This window comes from Sus scrofa, chromosome 8, assembly GCF_000003025.6.
Source record: "Sus scrofa isolate TJ Tabasco breed Duroc chromosome 8, Sscrofa11.1, whole genome shotgun sequence".
Taxonomy (NCBI): Eukaryota; Metazoa; Chordata; class Mammalia; order Artiodactyla; family Suidae; genus Sus; species Sus scrofa.
The window spans coordinates 120,427,450-120,443,217 of record NC_010450.4 but is presented as its reverse complement, the minus strand read 5'-3'; the positions used below and the strand labels follow the sequence as shown (position 1 = coordinate 120,443,217).

The 15,768-nt window shown below is 41.0% G+C and overlaps 1 pseudogene; it reads left to right on the top strand.

Moving 5' to 3' along the window:
* On the top strand, positions 7,322-7,932 carry LOC100620684 (annotated as a pseudogene).

Sequence of the window (15,768 nt, the reverse complement as noted above, 5' to 3'; positions counted from 1 at the left end):
TGTACAAAATGGGTGAAGAGGGTTGGAAGGTACAAACTTCCCGGGAGGAAATGACAAAGTCCTGGGGATATAATGTGCAGCATGGTGGCTACAGTCAATAACGCCGTGTCGTATACTGAAGATAGTTACGAGAGTGGGTTTTGAAAGTTCTCATCACGAGAAAAAAATGTGCAAGTAAGTACAATGACGGATGTTCACTGGACTTACTGCGATGGTCATTTTGCAGTTTTAACAACTACAGAAAAACTGTGGTGTACTCCTGAAATTAGTATAATGTTTTGTCAGCTATCACCTCGATAAAAAAGATGTGGAAAAACTGGATCCTCTACCCTTAACCCAACCTCCTCTCCAAAGAACACAAAAGAGATGAGGGTGCAGAAGGGGAGTGAGAAGGTATCTTTGTAGAAAGTTGTTGCATTTTCTGTCCCCTTCTCTCCAGGGCTGTGGGTGGGGGAGTACTTCCTCATCAGCTCAGTCTTGTTTACCTGTCTTAGGTCATTTAAATTGATCCTAAACATCCTAACAAGCCTTCACTGAATGTGGGTAAAGCCACACAAACAATGTGGCATTCCCTCTCCCCTACCTCTGTCTCTAGAATTCACTTAGGGTAGTGGATCTCAAACATTAGCCTGCATCAGAATTACCTAGAAGACTGGTTCAAACAGCTTGCTGGGCCCCTCCCTCAGGGTTTCTGAGTCAACAGGTCAGGGTGAATTCTGGGGAATTTGTATTTCTAACAAGTTTTTAGGTGATGCTGATGTTTCTGGCTCAGGGATCACTCTTTGAAAATCACTCTTCTAGACCACAGTCTGATTGTTTCCTAGTCTGTGGATGCTACTTGTCTCCCAACCTGGGCTCTGGGAATTCAGTTAAGGTGTCATTTGTTTTGAAAACTTTTTCTGTTCGTGCTACTCGTGGTCAACCTTAGCATTTCCTTTGATGTTAGTCTTATGGCTTTATGAGTCCCGTGTGTTTTGAATGCTTTCCTTACCTGGGAAGAAAGAGGACATTTTTCAGTGAATTTTTCTTTTAAGCTGATGAGAGCACTATGGTATTGGCAATCAATATCACAGACTTTCCCACCAGAAAAACACAAGAACCCTTCCTCTATTTACCTCCCAGATTACTTCCAAAAAATCACACGGTGGCATCTGGAATTACTACTTCCCATGGGGAAATACAAATATATATACATGAAGCATTTAATTTTCTCTGCAAATTATGGATAATTCCTTTGAAAGGAAAAGGATTCTTACCAATAAAGTTTTCTTCCACACAAGCATAGGAACATACATTAAAGATTTATTGTTCATGCAAGGATTCCACAGACTCAAACTTCACTTGGGTTTTAAAGTATTCCAGGTCTAAATCAGCTTCTTCCATATCGAAGGTCAGGTCTCTCGTTTTGCTCAGTTACTCCACTCACCTGACCCATCACTCCAACCCCAGAGGTGCACGCTTGTGCAGTAGCATGCTGTCTAACAGGTAAGAGCCCTCACTTTGTTAAGGCTTGTACAAGGCCGGTGTATGTTGTCAATGGGCAGAAATTACCTAGAGATGGCACGTTGTGGTCATATTGCAAATATATTTCTATAATTATTTTTATAGACAAAACACGTAGTAACCAAGGAGGAGATTTGGTTCTAAAGCAAAGGAGATACGTTCAAACAGCTACTTTCCCGCAACATAAACTTGATCAATTCGACATCAGATCTCAGCATGTACTTTTTTCCCCCTCTCTTCAAGGAAGGATTTGATTTTTAATTTTTCCCTGTCTCTTTCCAGGCCCACTACATTTCTTTTCTGCTTTTGGCAAGCCCCCCTAGGTATTTTAATTGCTAGTCAAGAAAGCACAAAAAATAGGAGCTTACTTTAATGAACTGCTTATGAGAATTAGCTTGATCATGATTCAACAGCTTGAAGCCAATGCCTGCCTGTTCCACCTGCTTTTTTCCTCCCTTTTCTCCTGACACAATTAGCCAACAAGGTTCTAAGCAGAGCCGCATTACAAGATTCTCAGAGAGCCCTAAAGAAAATGCTTACTGTGCATTTTAAGAATTTTGTTTTAAGATTTTAAACCGTTTGCCTACTGTGGTTTACTCTGTTAAATAAAGTATCTTAAAAATAATGAAGAGAAGATTCACCAGAATCTAATTCCATTTACCTCCCTTCTACCTTTCCTCAGTCTTTCCTGCTAAAATAAACTCTTGCTATTTGATTTGTTACAGGTTGAAGTTTTTGAGAAAGTTCTGGCATCATCTTCATTAAGTACAAATCCCATCTATTTCACACCTAAAACAGCAAAAGGAATTTGAACACAAACACCACCCAGTAAGTAAGAAGTTATAAAAATTCCAAGATACTTTTTTCCCAGAAATTTTATTTTATTTTATTTTTATTTATTTTTTTTTTTTTTTGTCTTTTTGCTATTTCTTTGGGCCGCTCCTGCGGCATATGGAGGTTCCCAGGCTAGGGGTCGAATCGGAGCTGTAGCCACTGGCCTACGCCAGAGCCACAGCAACATGGGATCCAAGCCGCGTCTGCAACCTACACCATAGCTCACGGCAATGCCGGATCGTTAACCCACTGAGCAAGGGCAGGGACCGAACCCGCAACCTCATGGTTCCTAGTCGGATTCGTTAACCACTGCGCCATGACGGGAACTCCCCCAGAAGTTTTATTTTCTTTCACTTCATGTAAATGAGCCATCCTTGTTTTCACGTAACTTCCTGAATAACAGAAACCTCTGTCAATGTACTTTTCCAGAGGTCCAAAGAACAACCATGAAAAGGCTGTGAGCACGCTTTCCGTCAGGCTGAGTTAACAGGAAGTAAGAGTTTACATCACCTGAGAGCTTCCAGGCCTCTCCAACTTCTTCGATGTGTCCTCTCTCATCCTCCAGTGACATCCTGACTGTCACAGCTCTTCCAGCTAATGTCTATGTGCAGAACATATTATTCAAATGAGAAATCAATATTCTTATCTCTAAGCAGGAATCTATAAGAAAATAATAAATGTATTTACATACATAATACTTTCCTCTTAGATATTCCCACACTAGAAAACACTGGCAGATAGAAGTAAGGTGGATAGATTCATGACCTAGGAAACTTCCAAAACTGCTGCTGGGGCAATCAAAAGTCATTTCTGCCATAGTCTTAGACAAGACTTATTCTTCTTTTTACATGCAGTATCTTTAATAACTTTTCTTCTATCATTAGAAAGTATGAGAGCTATGTTTCAGGGTACCTGCCATAGCAATAGTTTACTGGACTAGAACTGACCCAAAGACCATTAAGCCATGAACTAGTCATCATCCTGTGAGGTCTAGCTGTAGCAGGATCTCTCTGGAGACCTTTGTGCTAAGAAACTCAGTGACAACTAAAACCAGCTGAAATGTCATGTAAAGTCAGGGTTAGGACAGTTTTTTGTTGTTGCTGTGTGTTTTGTTGTTTTTTGCCTTGCCGTCAGTATGGGAAGTTTCTGGGCCAGGAATCGAACCCATGTCACAGCAGCAACAAGAGCCATAGCAGTGAAGACGTCAGATCCTTACCCTGCTGGCCACCAGGGAACTCCTAGGGCAGTTGTCTTGAGGCCACGTGTGAGATGGTCAAACAAGAGAAGCAGAGAGAAGATGGTGCAGACTCACAGAAAGAGGCAGAAGAGAGAGACCACAAGTCCCGGAGACAGAAAGCAGCGCACAGACAGAGCGAGCTTGGACCTCGAGGGTTTTGCTGTTCCTATTTCAAGAAGCTCAGCTTTCTTTTGCTTTTTGATATTGAAGTCCATGAAATCCCTGTATCCTAAAAGTCAGCCTCCTCTTTTCCTTCATTTCCCTTAAGTGAATTTGGGCAGGCTTCCATTCTCATGTGTGAGACAGAGTACTGAGGTGCTGTTTCCGCTCAGGATGGCCTGTTCTCCTATTTCAACAGAGGGAGGGCTTTCCACATTCCATATCCATGGTACAGGGTGTTCACTGTCAGGAATCTAAAGGAGGAAAACTATTCACAGTTTAGCATCTGAGCTTCTGATGTTCATAAATGCCCGGCAGAGGCCGTCACATCACTTTGAGAGAAAAGACTTTTCAGGGATCAAGAGCCCAGATCCCAGGATGCCTGGGCCACAGAGAAGGACAGGAGGAAGGATGAAACCCTAAAGGGCGAAGAGGTGCCAAGACCTTGATCTGATCAAGACATCAATGAATTTGTCTGAGTTTCATCCAGAGGTAGGTGAATTTAGTTTTCTAGCATCAGGGGGAAATTGGGGACTGAGATAGAAAGCAGTTCGTCTACAGAGAAATTTAAATTTAAAGTCAACTAAAAGAGTTACATTTTTCTGCGTGTATAGCCCATGAAAATTGTACCCAGACTATCAAGCCATAAGAAAACATAGTTATTCCCAAGGGAAGTTACAAAAAGAAATAAAAAGATTATTTTTCCTCTTTGAACATGCAGATGTAACAGCCTGGGATGGGTACTCTCACGTAAAACTCTGGGTGGGGTGGGGTGTGCCTCCATCTATTACGGAAGAGAATAGTAGCTAGCATTGACAGAATGCTTGTCACTACTGAACTCTGAAATAAGATTTCTACTCCAATCATCTCATTTAATCTACATCTATCACATAGCAGTAGCTTTATTATTATTCCCATTTTACACATGAGAAAACCGAGGCTTAAGGAGATCGGTGCCTGTGGTTTCAAAGCTATCAAGCCAAGCTCTGTTAGAATTACATACTTGCCAGTTCCACTAGGGCAATAAAACCCTTGAGCAAGGTCTGAGTACTATTGGGCTATTCAAGACGTGTCTTCATCACCTCTGGGAAGTACTTTGGTACCATGAAAAGATCATGGACTTTGCAATCAAACTTGAGTTTTAAGTCTGTGCTAAATTAATTAAACACCCTGGCCATCAGACTGAGGTGGCTCTAAGGCAACCTAAGTAAGCAACCCAAAAGCTAAGCCTGTAAATGCTTCAAGGGTATGAAACTGAAACATAAAGACAACCAATTACAAAGAGCTAACTAGACTTTAAGCTATAGCTAATGATATCATTTCCTTTCTTCGCTCCCACAAACTTTCTAGATAAGCCTCTCCCCAAACTCCTGCTGGTGGAGTGTTCCTAGCCACGTCCAGTTTGGGACTGCCCGCTTAGAATCAGCTTTTGATCAAAGAAGCTCCTAAAATGTTTCATATGTCTCGTTTAACACCTGGCTCCACTAAATATGAGCATGAGAACATGGAGAAGTTAAACCTCTCTGGGCTTCACTTTTCTCATCTATAAAGAGGAGCTGTTATGTCTCACTTGCAAGCTGTCACGTTAATTAAATAATGTAATGTATATAATGAATGCATAGCATGTGTTTATTTGATGGGAGATTTATTTACCCAATGCCTGGCTCATCAGGGATATGCAGCAAATGCTTGCTGAGTAAATGAATGCATAAAACCACTGATTTCCAAGCACTAAGGATTATTATTCAGAAAACTTATTTGTTCCATAAAATATAGATTTCAATTTGAAGAAGTAATACTTTTTTTTTTTTTTTTGGTCTTTTTGTCTTTTGAGGGCTGCACTTGAGGCATATGGAGATTCCCAGGCTAGGGGTCCAATTGGAACTGTAGCCACCAGCCTACGCCAGAGCCATAGCAACGCCAGATTCAAGCCGAGTCTGCGACCTACACTACAGCTCACGGCAACATGGGATCTTTAATCCACTGAGTGAGGCCAGGGATCGAATCCACAACCTCAAGGTTCCTAGTTGGATTGTTTCCACTGAGCCACAACGGGAACTCCAGGAAGTAATACTTTTGAAAAGAGAATGCTGTTTTAAACGAATTGGGAGAAAAATAAATATTTCAACCATTTATGGTCTGTTGATTCCTACACGTTTTATTTGGATAATATGCCCATATATATCTCTGTGGTAAAGCATTAACAAATTAAGCCAAATGTTATTAAGTCTGTCTGATTTCTCACTCATGTGGAACTTCAGTATGTCACCTACGACACTAAATCTCTATGGGCCATATTTTCCATTTTTCAATCGCTCTCTACTTCGCCCTCCTAATTTAACTACGGATTGGCTACTCATCAGGCTGGAGAAGAATCCTTTTTGGCTGCCTCCCCTTTTGCACAGTTTAAGGAGAGAGGTGTCTCTTTTGGATTGTTCAGATTCCTCTGACTTTGCTCATTCATATTCATGAGCCCCCTGGTTGTGTTTTCTCTGTATGAAATGCTCTTAACAGATCATTCTTCCTCAAACCCTTCCTTTCACACAAGGCAGCTTCTATAACCCACAGGAACATTAGCAGCAGGTGAAATCTCCATTACTGTGGTTAGACAGGAATGCTAATTGATTTCCAATATTGACCCTTATTTCCTCTAAACTTATCCTCTAAGTAGTTCACCGACAGCTATTTAAATTTAGGACTCTCTAGGAGTTCCCATCATGGCTCAGTGGTTAACAAATCCAACTAGGAACCATGAGGTTGTGGGTTCGATCCCTGGCCTCCATTAGTGCCATGAGCTGTGGTGTAGGTCACAGATGCAGCTTGGATCCCATGTTGCTGTGGCTGTGGTGTAGGCCGGCAGCACAGCTCCGATTAGATCCCTAGCCTGGGAATCTCCATATGCTTGGGAGTGGTCCTAGAAAAGACAAATAAATAAACAAATACATACATACATACATTTAGGACTTTCTAAAGACAAGAATGCTTCAATCTGAAAAGAAGCTTTAGAGTAGGAGATGAAGCAAAGACAATTGTGACAGTGTAACAAGCCTAAAAATTACCTCCAAATTACTCTAGGGTCCACGTGGGCATGACTGGGAGAAGAAACTCTTAAAATTTTCTTCTCCTTTCTTAGTTTTCCTAGTTCATCCTGTGCTTGAGATCTATGTCTCCTGGACCTTGGCAGGCCTATGTAAGAAGGTGACTAGAGGAGTTCCTGTCGTGGCGCAGTGGTTAACGAATCTGACTGGGAACCATGAGGTTGCGGGTTCGATCCCTGCCCTTGCTCAGTGGGTTAACAATCTGGCATTTCATGAGCTGTGGCGTAGGTTGCAGACATGGCTCAGATCCCGTGTTGCTGTGGCCCTGGCATAGGCTGGTGGCTACAGCTCCGATTCGACCCCTAGCCTGGGAACCTCCATATGCCGTGGGAGCAGCCCAAGAAATGGCAAAAAGACAAAAAAAAAAAAAAAAAAAAAGAAGGTGACTAGAATTAAGAGGCTTTTAGAATGGGTCTTGGAAACCACTGTCTTGTTCAAACTTCCTCTGTTTAAGTGGAGATTCAAGGGAGAGATTTGGACCCCTGTGAACATGGCACTGCGAGCGGCTTGGAGTTGGTGGGCTCTGGTTTCCAGCCTACAAGCCGTCTCTGCGCCCGCAGCGCCCTGCCTGCTGTGGCTTTGGGGGCTGCAGGTGGGTGCTGTCAGGTTGCTGTGCACCGGCCCTGCTCTGCTCTTAGTGCGAAAATTCACAGACAAACATGAACGGATAACAACAGAAAATGGCACTGGAACGATGGGAATCAGCAATTTTGCACAGGAAGCTTTGGGAGATGTTGTTTACTGCAGTCTGCCTGACGTTGGGACAAAATTAAACAAGAGGAGTTTGGTGCTTTGGAAAGTGTGAAAGCTGCTAGTGAACCCTATTCTCCTCTATTAGGAGAAGTAACTGAAATTAATGGAGCTCTAGCAGAAAATCCAGGACTTGTCAACAAATCTTGTCATGAAGATGGTTGGCTGATCAGGATGACCCTCAGTAACCCTTCAGAACGAGATGAACGAATGAGTGAAGAAGCATATGAGAAATACATAAAATCTATCGGGGAGTGAAAGTGGAACCCCTAAATAAACGAGTTTGAAACAACTTAATCTAGCATAGTTGTCTTAAATTAGTGGTGGATAGATTTTTAAAAAGCAACTTTTAGCAAAAGAAACGACTTACAACAATGTTAGCAGAAAAAAACACCTCTTAACTTCCTAATGACTTCAGATAAACACTATGCATCTTTTGCTCAGCACCTATGATTTTTTAGGCGAGGCTCCCATTAGAGTATTCAGAATTCTTGAAATTATCTGTAGTAAAACTATTTATAAAATTATACAATTCAAGGATAACATTATCTTAAGCCTTATATATACAGTATTATAACTTGCTTACAGCCATCCATGGATTTGGCTCAAAGTACTTAATGAACTTCCTTTGGAAATAACTGGCTATGGAGAAAAATTTTTGTTAGTTGTACAGTGTCAATGAAGAACATTCTATCTTAATTTTGCAATATACTGTGTTTGCTGGTGCTATTTTTATACAGTGAAGCAACCAGCCTTGCAGAAAATAAGGAGAAGTTTAATAATAAAATATTCAACTTAAAAAAAAAAAAAAAGGAAGCGATTTGACCAATGGTACGCTTCTAGCTAATGTCAGAGCCTGGCCCAACACCCAGTCTACTACCTACAGAATGGGGTGCAATCTTCATGACGTCAGGGAACAGTCTAACAGAAACGTTTGACAGGCCTGAAGGGTATTGAACACCAGGCTATGTCTAACTTAACTTCACCCACTGGCTTTAAAACTTTCCTTTTGAATGGGCGTCTGGGCTGACTCCTGGCTGTGGTTGGTCCTAGGTCTTGGCAGCCTCTTTGGGGATTCCCTCCACACAGCCTGAGATGCTTCTCCCCTCTCTGTGCTTTCCCTGCCATTAAACAGTTAGAACAGAGGAATGCCTATTTTCTTGAGGAGCTGGCTGGGCACAGATGGAATCCATATTCTGCTTTAGGGTTGCAGAGGTGATGGGTTCTTGGTATCTCCAGCTGGAACTCAGGGTACCTTGTCTGAAGAACATGACATACAGTGGGTAGATTGGAGGGAGTGGTTAAAATGATGGGTTTATGCAATCAGAAGACCTGTCTTGATACCTTTCACCAACAATTACTAACTCGAACCTCACTTTTCCCATCTATTAGAGCTGCTACTGCTAATAAAAAATTAATACTCACTTGGAGTTCCCGTTGTGGCTCAGTGGAAACGAATCTGACTAGCATCCATGAGGATGCAGGTTCAATCCCTGACCTCATTCTGTGAGTTAAGGATCCAGCATTGCCTTCAGCTGTGGTGTAGGTCACAGAAGCAGCTCGGACCTTGCCTTGCTGTGGGGTAGGCTGGTGACTACAGCTCTGATTTGACCCCTAGCCTGGGAATTTCCATGTGCTATGGGTGTGGCCCTTAACAAAAAAAAGACAAAAAAAAAAAATAACCTACTCATTATATTGTTGTGAAGATTAAGTGGTATAATAACTGGCACATATTATGTGTTTGATACATGTAAGCTATTATTTTTAGTTTTATAATATACTGGCAACACATCCAGGTTCAAACTGGGCTAAAAAAAAGCCTTTTGTGGATTTGTCTAGAAATTAATGTATGTTGTTTTCCTGATTTCTTGGATGTATTTAGAACCTCTTTTGTTCCTAAATTAGGGCTGCCCCTTCTCTCTGTATCTTTCTTTCCCCCTTAGTATCTCTTCAATTGGGTATAATGACTGAAATATCCTAAGTCATTTTGCAGATTTTACTACTTTTTAAATTTTTGTCTTTTTAGGGCCTCACTCGCGGCATATGGAGGTTCCCAGGCTAGGGGTCCAATATGAGCTGCAGCTGCGGCCTATGCCACAGCTACAGCAATGCCAGATCAGAGCCCCATCTGCGACCTACACCACAGCTCATGGCAATGCCAGATTCTTAACCCACTGAGGGAGGCCAGGGATCAAACCTGCATCCTCATGGATGCTAATCAGATACCTTTCCACTGAGCCATGATGGGAACTCCCCATTTTGCAGATTTTACTACACACATGAATCTTTTTTCAGAAAGATACTCTGTACCTCTGTACATATATAACATTAAACAAATTATTTGGTTTGGTTCTTCATATGGATCAAAAGGATGGTGTGACCGACCAATCTCTTACTCCTTTTCCCTGTGACTATAACACAAGGGCACTCTCTCATGTGTATGTGCACTTGGCATCTCCTGGCTTGGCCATGACGGGTGTGGGCTGATACCTTGCAGGAACCAAGGAAGGGAGCCCTGATTAGTGTGCTGAAAACCCAAGACACACTTGAAGACCCCTGAGCCATTCTGGAGGCTGTTTTTGAGATGCTGCTTTTGAATGACAGAATGTTTTAATAGTAACATCTTAAAAAAAGAGGCCCAGTGATGATGGCCATTTCCATCTTCTTTCACTGGATGTATGATCCCTACTGGGGTATAATTTTGCCAGAAAGCATGATCTGCTCTATATAAACTCCAAAGGGCATAAAGATCCATAGGATCAACCAAGCTATTTCTTTTCCTTATAAACAGAAAAGTGTTAGAATCTACATTTGTGTGTATGGCAACCAGCATAGGGATAGGATGGGAAGCAGTTTCCTGGCAGGAAAGTGAACGTGAGCATAACTTGCGGAGAACTCCTTTGCTTACTGTGTTGGGGAGAGAATCAGGTGTGTAAGTGCACATTTGATAAAGGTTTGGTGTTTGAGGAGCAATAAAGTTAAGTAGAACCATATAGAATTATCTGAATTCTTTCCGTTTTTTTTAAAGGTTTGTTTAATGCTGGAAATTATTTCAAATTCAGAAAAGTGTTTAAAAAATAGGATACTTAAAAAAAAAAAAAGGAGTGGGAGGGCAGGGTATTAAACAGAAACTGAATTGCACTTCCCAGGTTCTGAGAGAAATAGTTACTTCCAGCAGAAGTGCCAAGAATGGAGGATGCAGGCAAAGGAGCTGACTATGCACCCTCCCCTGCACTGGGCCCTCCCCACAAGGGGCCGGTGCGGGCTGAGCACACAGTAGAGACATGTGATGCCTGAGTGATCAAGGAATGAAAGAGGGCTCAGTGGTGGTTTAATGGGAAGAAAAATTGACCTGTCAATTTTATTCCACATTTGAGCAGCTCTAATCATTAGGCATTTCCTCCTACCTGAACTAAAACCTGCCTATGTGTGCCTTCTGGTGTGATACAGAATAAATCATATGCTTCTTCTGAATGACAGCTCTTCAAATACTTAAAGGCAGCCAGTTACATCCCTGTGCCCTCCACTCCATTCTATCTGTCCAAGCCATCTTTAATTTTATTTATTTGGTTAAATATTATGACTTCTTCGCTACATATGATCTGTTTTACAGGTACTTGATTCTCCTGGCTTCTGGAGGCTTTACAGTTAGTCAATAGGCTTTTGCAAATGTTGACCTGGATGAAATATTTCAGATCTAGGGTAGCTATTTCAAAACACTGAGGGACCATCTTGACTTAGACACTGTGCTTCTAATTAATAAAAACTAAATTTCCCTTGAAGTCTCTGGTAGCGAATCTCATCATCAGCTCAATCTGAACTTTCATTCAGTTAAATACCAGGCCTTTTTCATGCTGATTTTGTTAAATAAATCTCCTTCGTCCTATTCTTCTATGGTTAATTGAAAAGTGTTATTTTGAAAAATTATTCTGACCCCTATTAAAATTCAGCTTACTGTTCCAGCATGGTTTTCTGAATCTTAATTGTTGCCATCAAAAGCTTATTTTCTTCCTTAAAATTGTGGCATATGCTGATATGATAAACATACCATCTATGCTTAATAGATGTCAACTGAAGTAATGAAGTTGCATTTTACATATTAAATTGGAAAAGAAGTAAAAGAATGAGACAGGTGTGTGGGGGGGAAGAGTCATTTTCATAAACTATTAATAGGAGTACAGACTGATGCAAATAATCCTGGAAAGAATTTGATGATAGCAAAATGTCAAAGAATGAACATTCTTTCTGAACTATAGTTTCTCTTCCAGGAAGGATGAAAAGGAATTAATCTGAGCAGAGAGAAAAGGATATTTGTTCCCACATAATTTAGAATGCTGAAAAATTAGGGAAATATAAATGTATCAGTAAAGTTTCTATGCAAGTCATAAAACGGAATATTCAGCAGCCAGTTGAAATGATATTTTTATTTGGTTTAATGGGAAAAGGACAATATGGATATGTACATATATTTGTCAAAAGATGAGTAAGCATGTGTATGATGAGCATGTAGTGATATGTGTAGAGGCCAGTTTAATAATGTTTATATATTGGTGGTAGAATTGCAGGTGATTTTTACATTCTTGTTTATAGTTTTGGTATCAGTTTTCTAAAACGAGTATTTTATAATTAGAAGAAATTCGATTTTGGAGGTCTGAAGGAATCACAGTTATCCTTATGGCATATCACCGGAAGTTCCTAACTTGACAAAGATGTTGTAACAAGTCGTCGATGTGGGTCAGAGTCGCTACTTGCAACAACTGGATTATTTCCATGTCCTAAAAGATGGAGTCAATGCCTCTTCCTCTTTATCTTTTATGACCCCATTTACTGTGTCTGAGGTTGGGTTCTCTGGAAACAGACTCTGAAATAAAGATTTGCCTGCCAAGGTTGACTGAGGAGTGCCCTTACTTGTATGCACCTGTATGGAGTGAAGGAAAAAAGGCTGAGCAGAGGCAGAGATTGAATTACAATGCAGTTGCCACAGAGGCCGAAGTCCCCCTGAGGCTCCTGGAAGCTGAGATAGCCATTCAGACGTATCCTGTATGGAGGCAAGGGACCTGGCTGTGTTCTCTGGTCTTTTTAAAACAAATTATCTTTTATTTTAAAAATTTTAATGCAATTTTAAAGATTACTGTCCATTTACAAAATACTGGCTATGTTCCCCATATTATACAATACATTCTTGAGCCTATCTTACACCTAAAAGTTTATGCCTCCCACTACCCCCCCCTTTTTTTTTGCTTTTTAGGGTCACACCCATGGCATATAGAGGTTCCCAGGCTAGGGGTCCAATCGGAGCTAGACCACAGCTCACGGCAACGCCAGATCTTTAACCCACTGAGCGAGACCAGGGATTGAACCCGCAACCTCATGGTTCCTAGTTGGATTCATTTCCGCTGTGCCACAACAGGAACTCCCCACTCCCCAGTTCTTATTCCTTCTTCCCCCTCTCCTCTAACCACAAATGTGTTGTCTGTATCTATAAGGTATTCTCGTCTTGACCAGTTCTTGGAGGAGGGCTGCTCCTACACAGAACATAACCTCGAGTGAGACAGCTCCCTTTGACTGAGGGCAGTTCTCAAGGAAGGATTCATCAGTGAGTCAACAGCAAACATTCTTAGCACTTGGGGGTTGGGGTGGGGCAGTGACTGCCTTTATCCTAAAGGAGAGAATCTGGGTAACACACCACAGGATCTACTACAAAGGGCATTAGTGCATTCCTGCCCTTTTTGTCCTAATTCTGTTTTTTTTTTTTTTTTTTTTTTTTTTGTCTTTTTGCCACTTCTAGGGCTGCGTCCTTGGCATATGGAGGTTCCCAGGATAGAGGTCCAATTGGAGCTGTAGCCACAGGCCTACGCCAGAGCCACAGCAACGCAGGATCGTTAACCCACTAACCAAGGGCAGGGATCGAACCCGCAACCTCATGGTTCCTAGTCGGATTCGTTAACCACTGAGCCACGACAGGAACTCACTAATTCTGTTTTTTTAAAAATGAAAATACTTCCGTTTCCCCTTTCATAGTCTTCTTTCTCCATTCCTCCACTTACAGATTCCCAGTTAAAGCACTTTGATTCAAATATAATTATACAGAGATTGGACTGAGAGCTCATTCATTCATTCATTCAATATTAATATTTAATGAGTGTTTTCTACTGTGTCAGGCATTGTTCTAGGTGCTGACAACACTACAGGGAACAAGAATCCCTTTCTCATAGGTTTTATATTCTAAATGGCTGACTCTCAGCCTTACTTAAATGTTTATGTCTCCTGTCATTACGGAGCCTTTGCCGTTGGGTCTGGGTAACTGACTTTGCTTCTAGAGTGAGTCTGCTCCCTTTAAGAAGTGCCTTCGTCACACGTGGATCTAAATTTCAGACTGCTTTCCCTAAGAATTAGTCTTTCAAACTTGCCCAGAAAAGTTTGAATTCTACCTGCGGTTTCAACTTTTGATAAAAATAAATAAGCAATAAGCAAACTGACAAAAAGTAATGGCTTAGCATTGTGCAGGTGAAATAGCCCATTGTCTGATGACTAGTCCCTTCTCTAGCACTTTCTAAGGACACTGAGATACAACCTAAAACACTCTGTCCGGATTGCCTCCAGGGGTGTTTTTCCTGAATGAACTTGGACTTTAAAACAACTTTCTTGACCCCTATTTGCTTGGCATCTCTCCTAGGTAAGTATGGTTTGCTTTCAGGTCTCAGTTTTAAAATGACATTGAGCAAGTGACTCTGCGCTAAAATCAGTCTTGAAAAGTGGGGAAAGAAAATTGATAAGATCATTTTTCTCAGTGGTATAATTCCCACGTTTTGAGAAGTAAGGCCACACTATTTCAGATGTGATGAAGAAATAACTTTTTTTAAAAAAAAAAAAAAAAAGAAACCTAGTGGGAGAGAAATGAAACCAAGTGGATAGAAGAGGAATACACATTTTTTCTACATGTTTTTTCCCCTCAAGATTTAGTAGTTAGCCACAGAAATTAAATTACATTTTTTTAAGCTTGAAATTCTTTGTGGCATTTTTGTTGTTGTTAAAATTTGATAACTGAATTCAGTTTTTTTAAAGATGAACACTGCAGTGTTTATTCTTTTTTAATTTTTATGAAGGTGGGCAAGGATAATTGGAATAATTAATAGACGTAATTTTGTTGACCATTATCCCTATATTCAGGTTAGACATCTCATTAAGCTTCTGTGAATATTGTGAAAATGACTGAGATACTCAGGAAAATGTTCAGGCATTCAGCAATTTTCTCTTTAAATACAAATTGAAAGTTAATTATGCAGATTTTATTCTGACCCACTCTTGTTGATTCAGATTAAAGGCTCTGCACAAAGCAAAACACAGTCACAGTCAGATACTGTATCTTCTTTTCAGTGGAAAGTTGTATTTCTTTTTTTTTTTTTTTTTTTTGGTCTGATTTTTAGGGCTGCACCTGCAGCATATGGAGGTTCCCAGGCTAGGGGTCTAATTGGAGCTACAGCTACTGGTCTACACCACAGCCACAGCAATGCCAGATCCGAGCCGTGTCTGCGACCTACGCCACAGCTCACGGCAACATCGGATCCTAAACCCACTGGGCAAGGCCCAGGATCGAACCTACAACCTCATGGTTCCTAGTTAGATTTGCTTCCTCTGCGCCACAACAGAAACTCCTGGAAAACTGTATTTCCACACTGGTAAAACATCTAAAGCTGGGAATTGTGTCATGAAATATTAAAATAATCAAAAATAAAAAATACCCAGCCAATTATACAAATTAATCAAGCTAAATCTCCTAACTAAACCTCACTCCAAAGTAAAAGTTCAAGTTAAATTCACTGACCAACATTTTACAAAATAAGTAATTTTCCATGCAAGAATGTTTAGTATAAAACTCATAATGGGGTTATTATTCTCAGGTTGATTTGTTCTGTTCATTCTTGGCTTTTTTTTTTTTTTTTTTTGTCTTTTTAGGGCCACACCCACAGCATATGGAAGTTTCCAGGCCAGGGGTCGAATCAGAGCTGTAACTGCCAGCTGAAGCCACAGCCACAGCAACTTGGGATCTAAGCCACATCTGTGACCTACACCACAGTTCACGGCAACACCAGATCCTTAACCCACAGAGCGAGGCCAGGGATTGAACTGGTGTCTTCATGGATTCTAGTCAGATTCAATTCCACTGAGCCATGACAGGAACTCCCA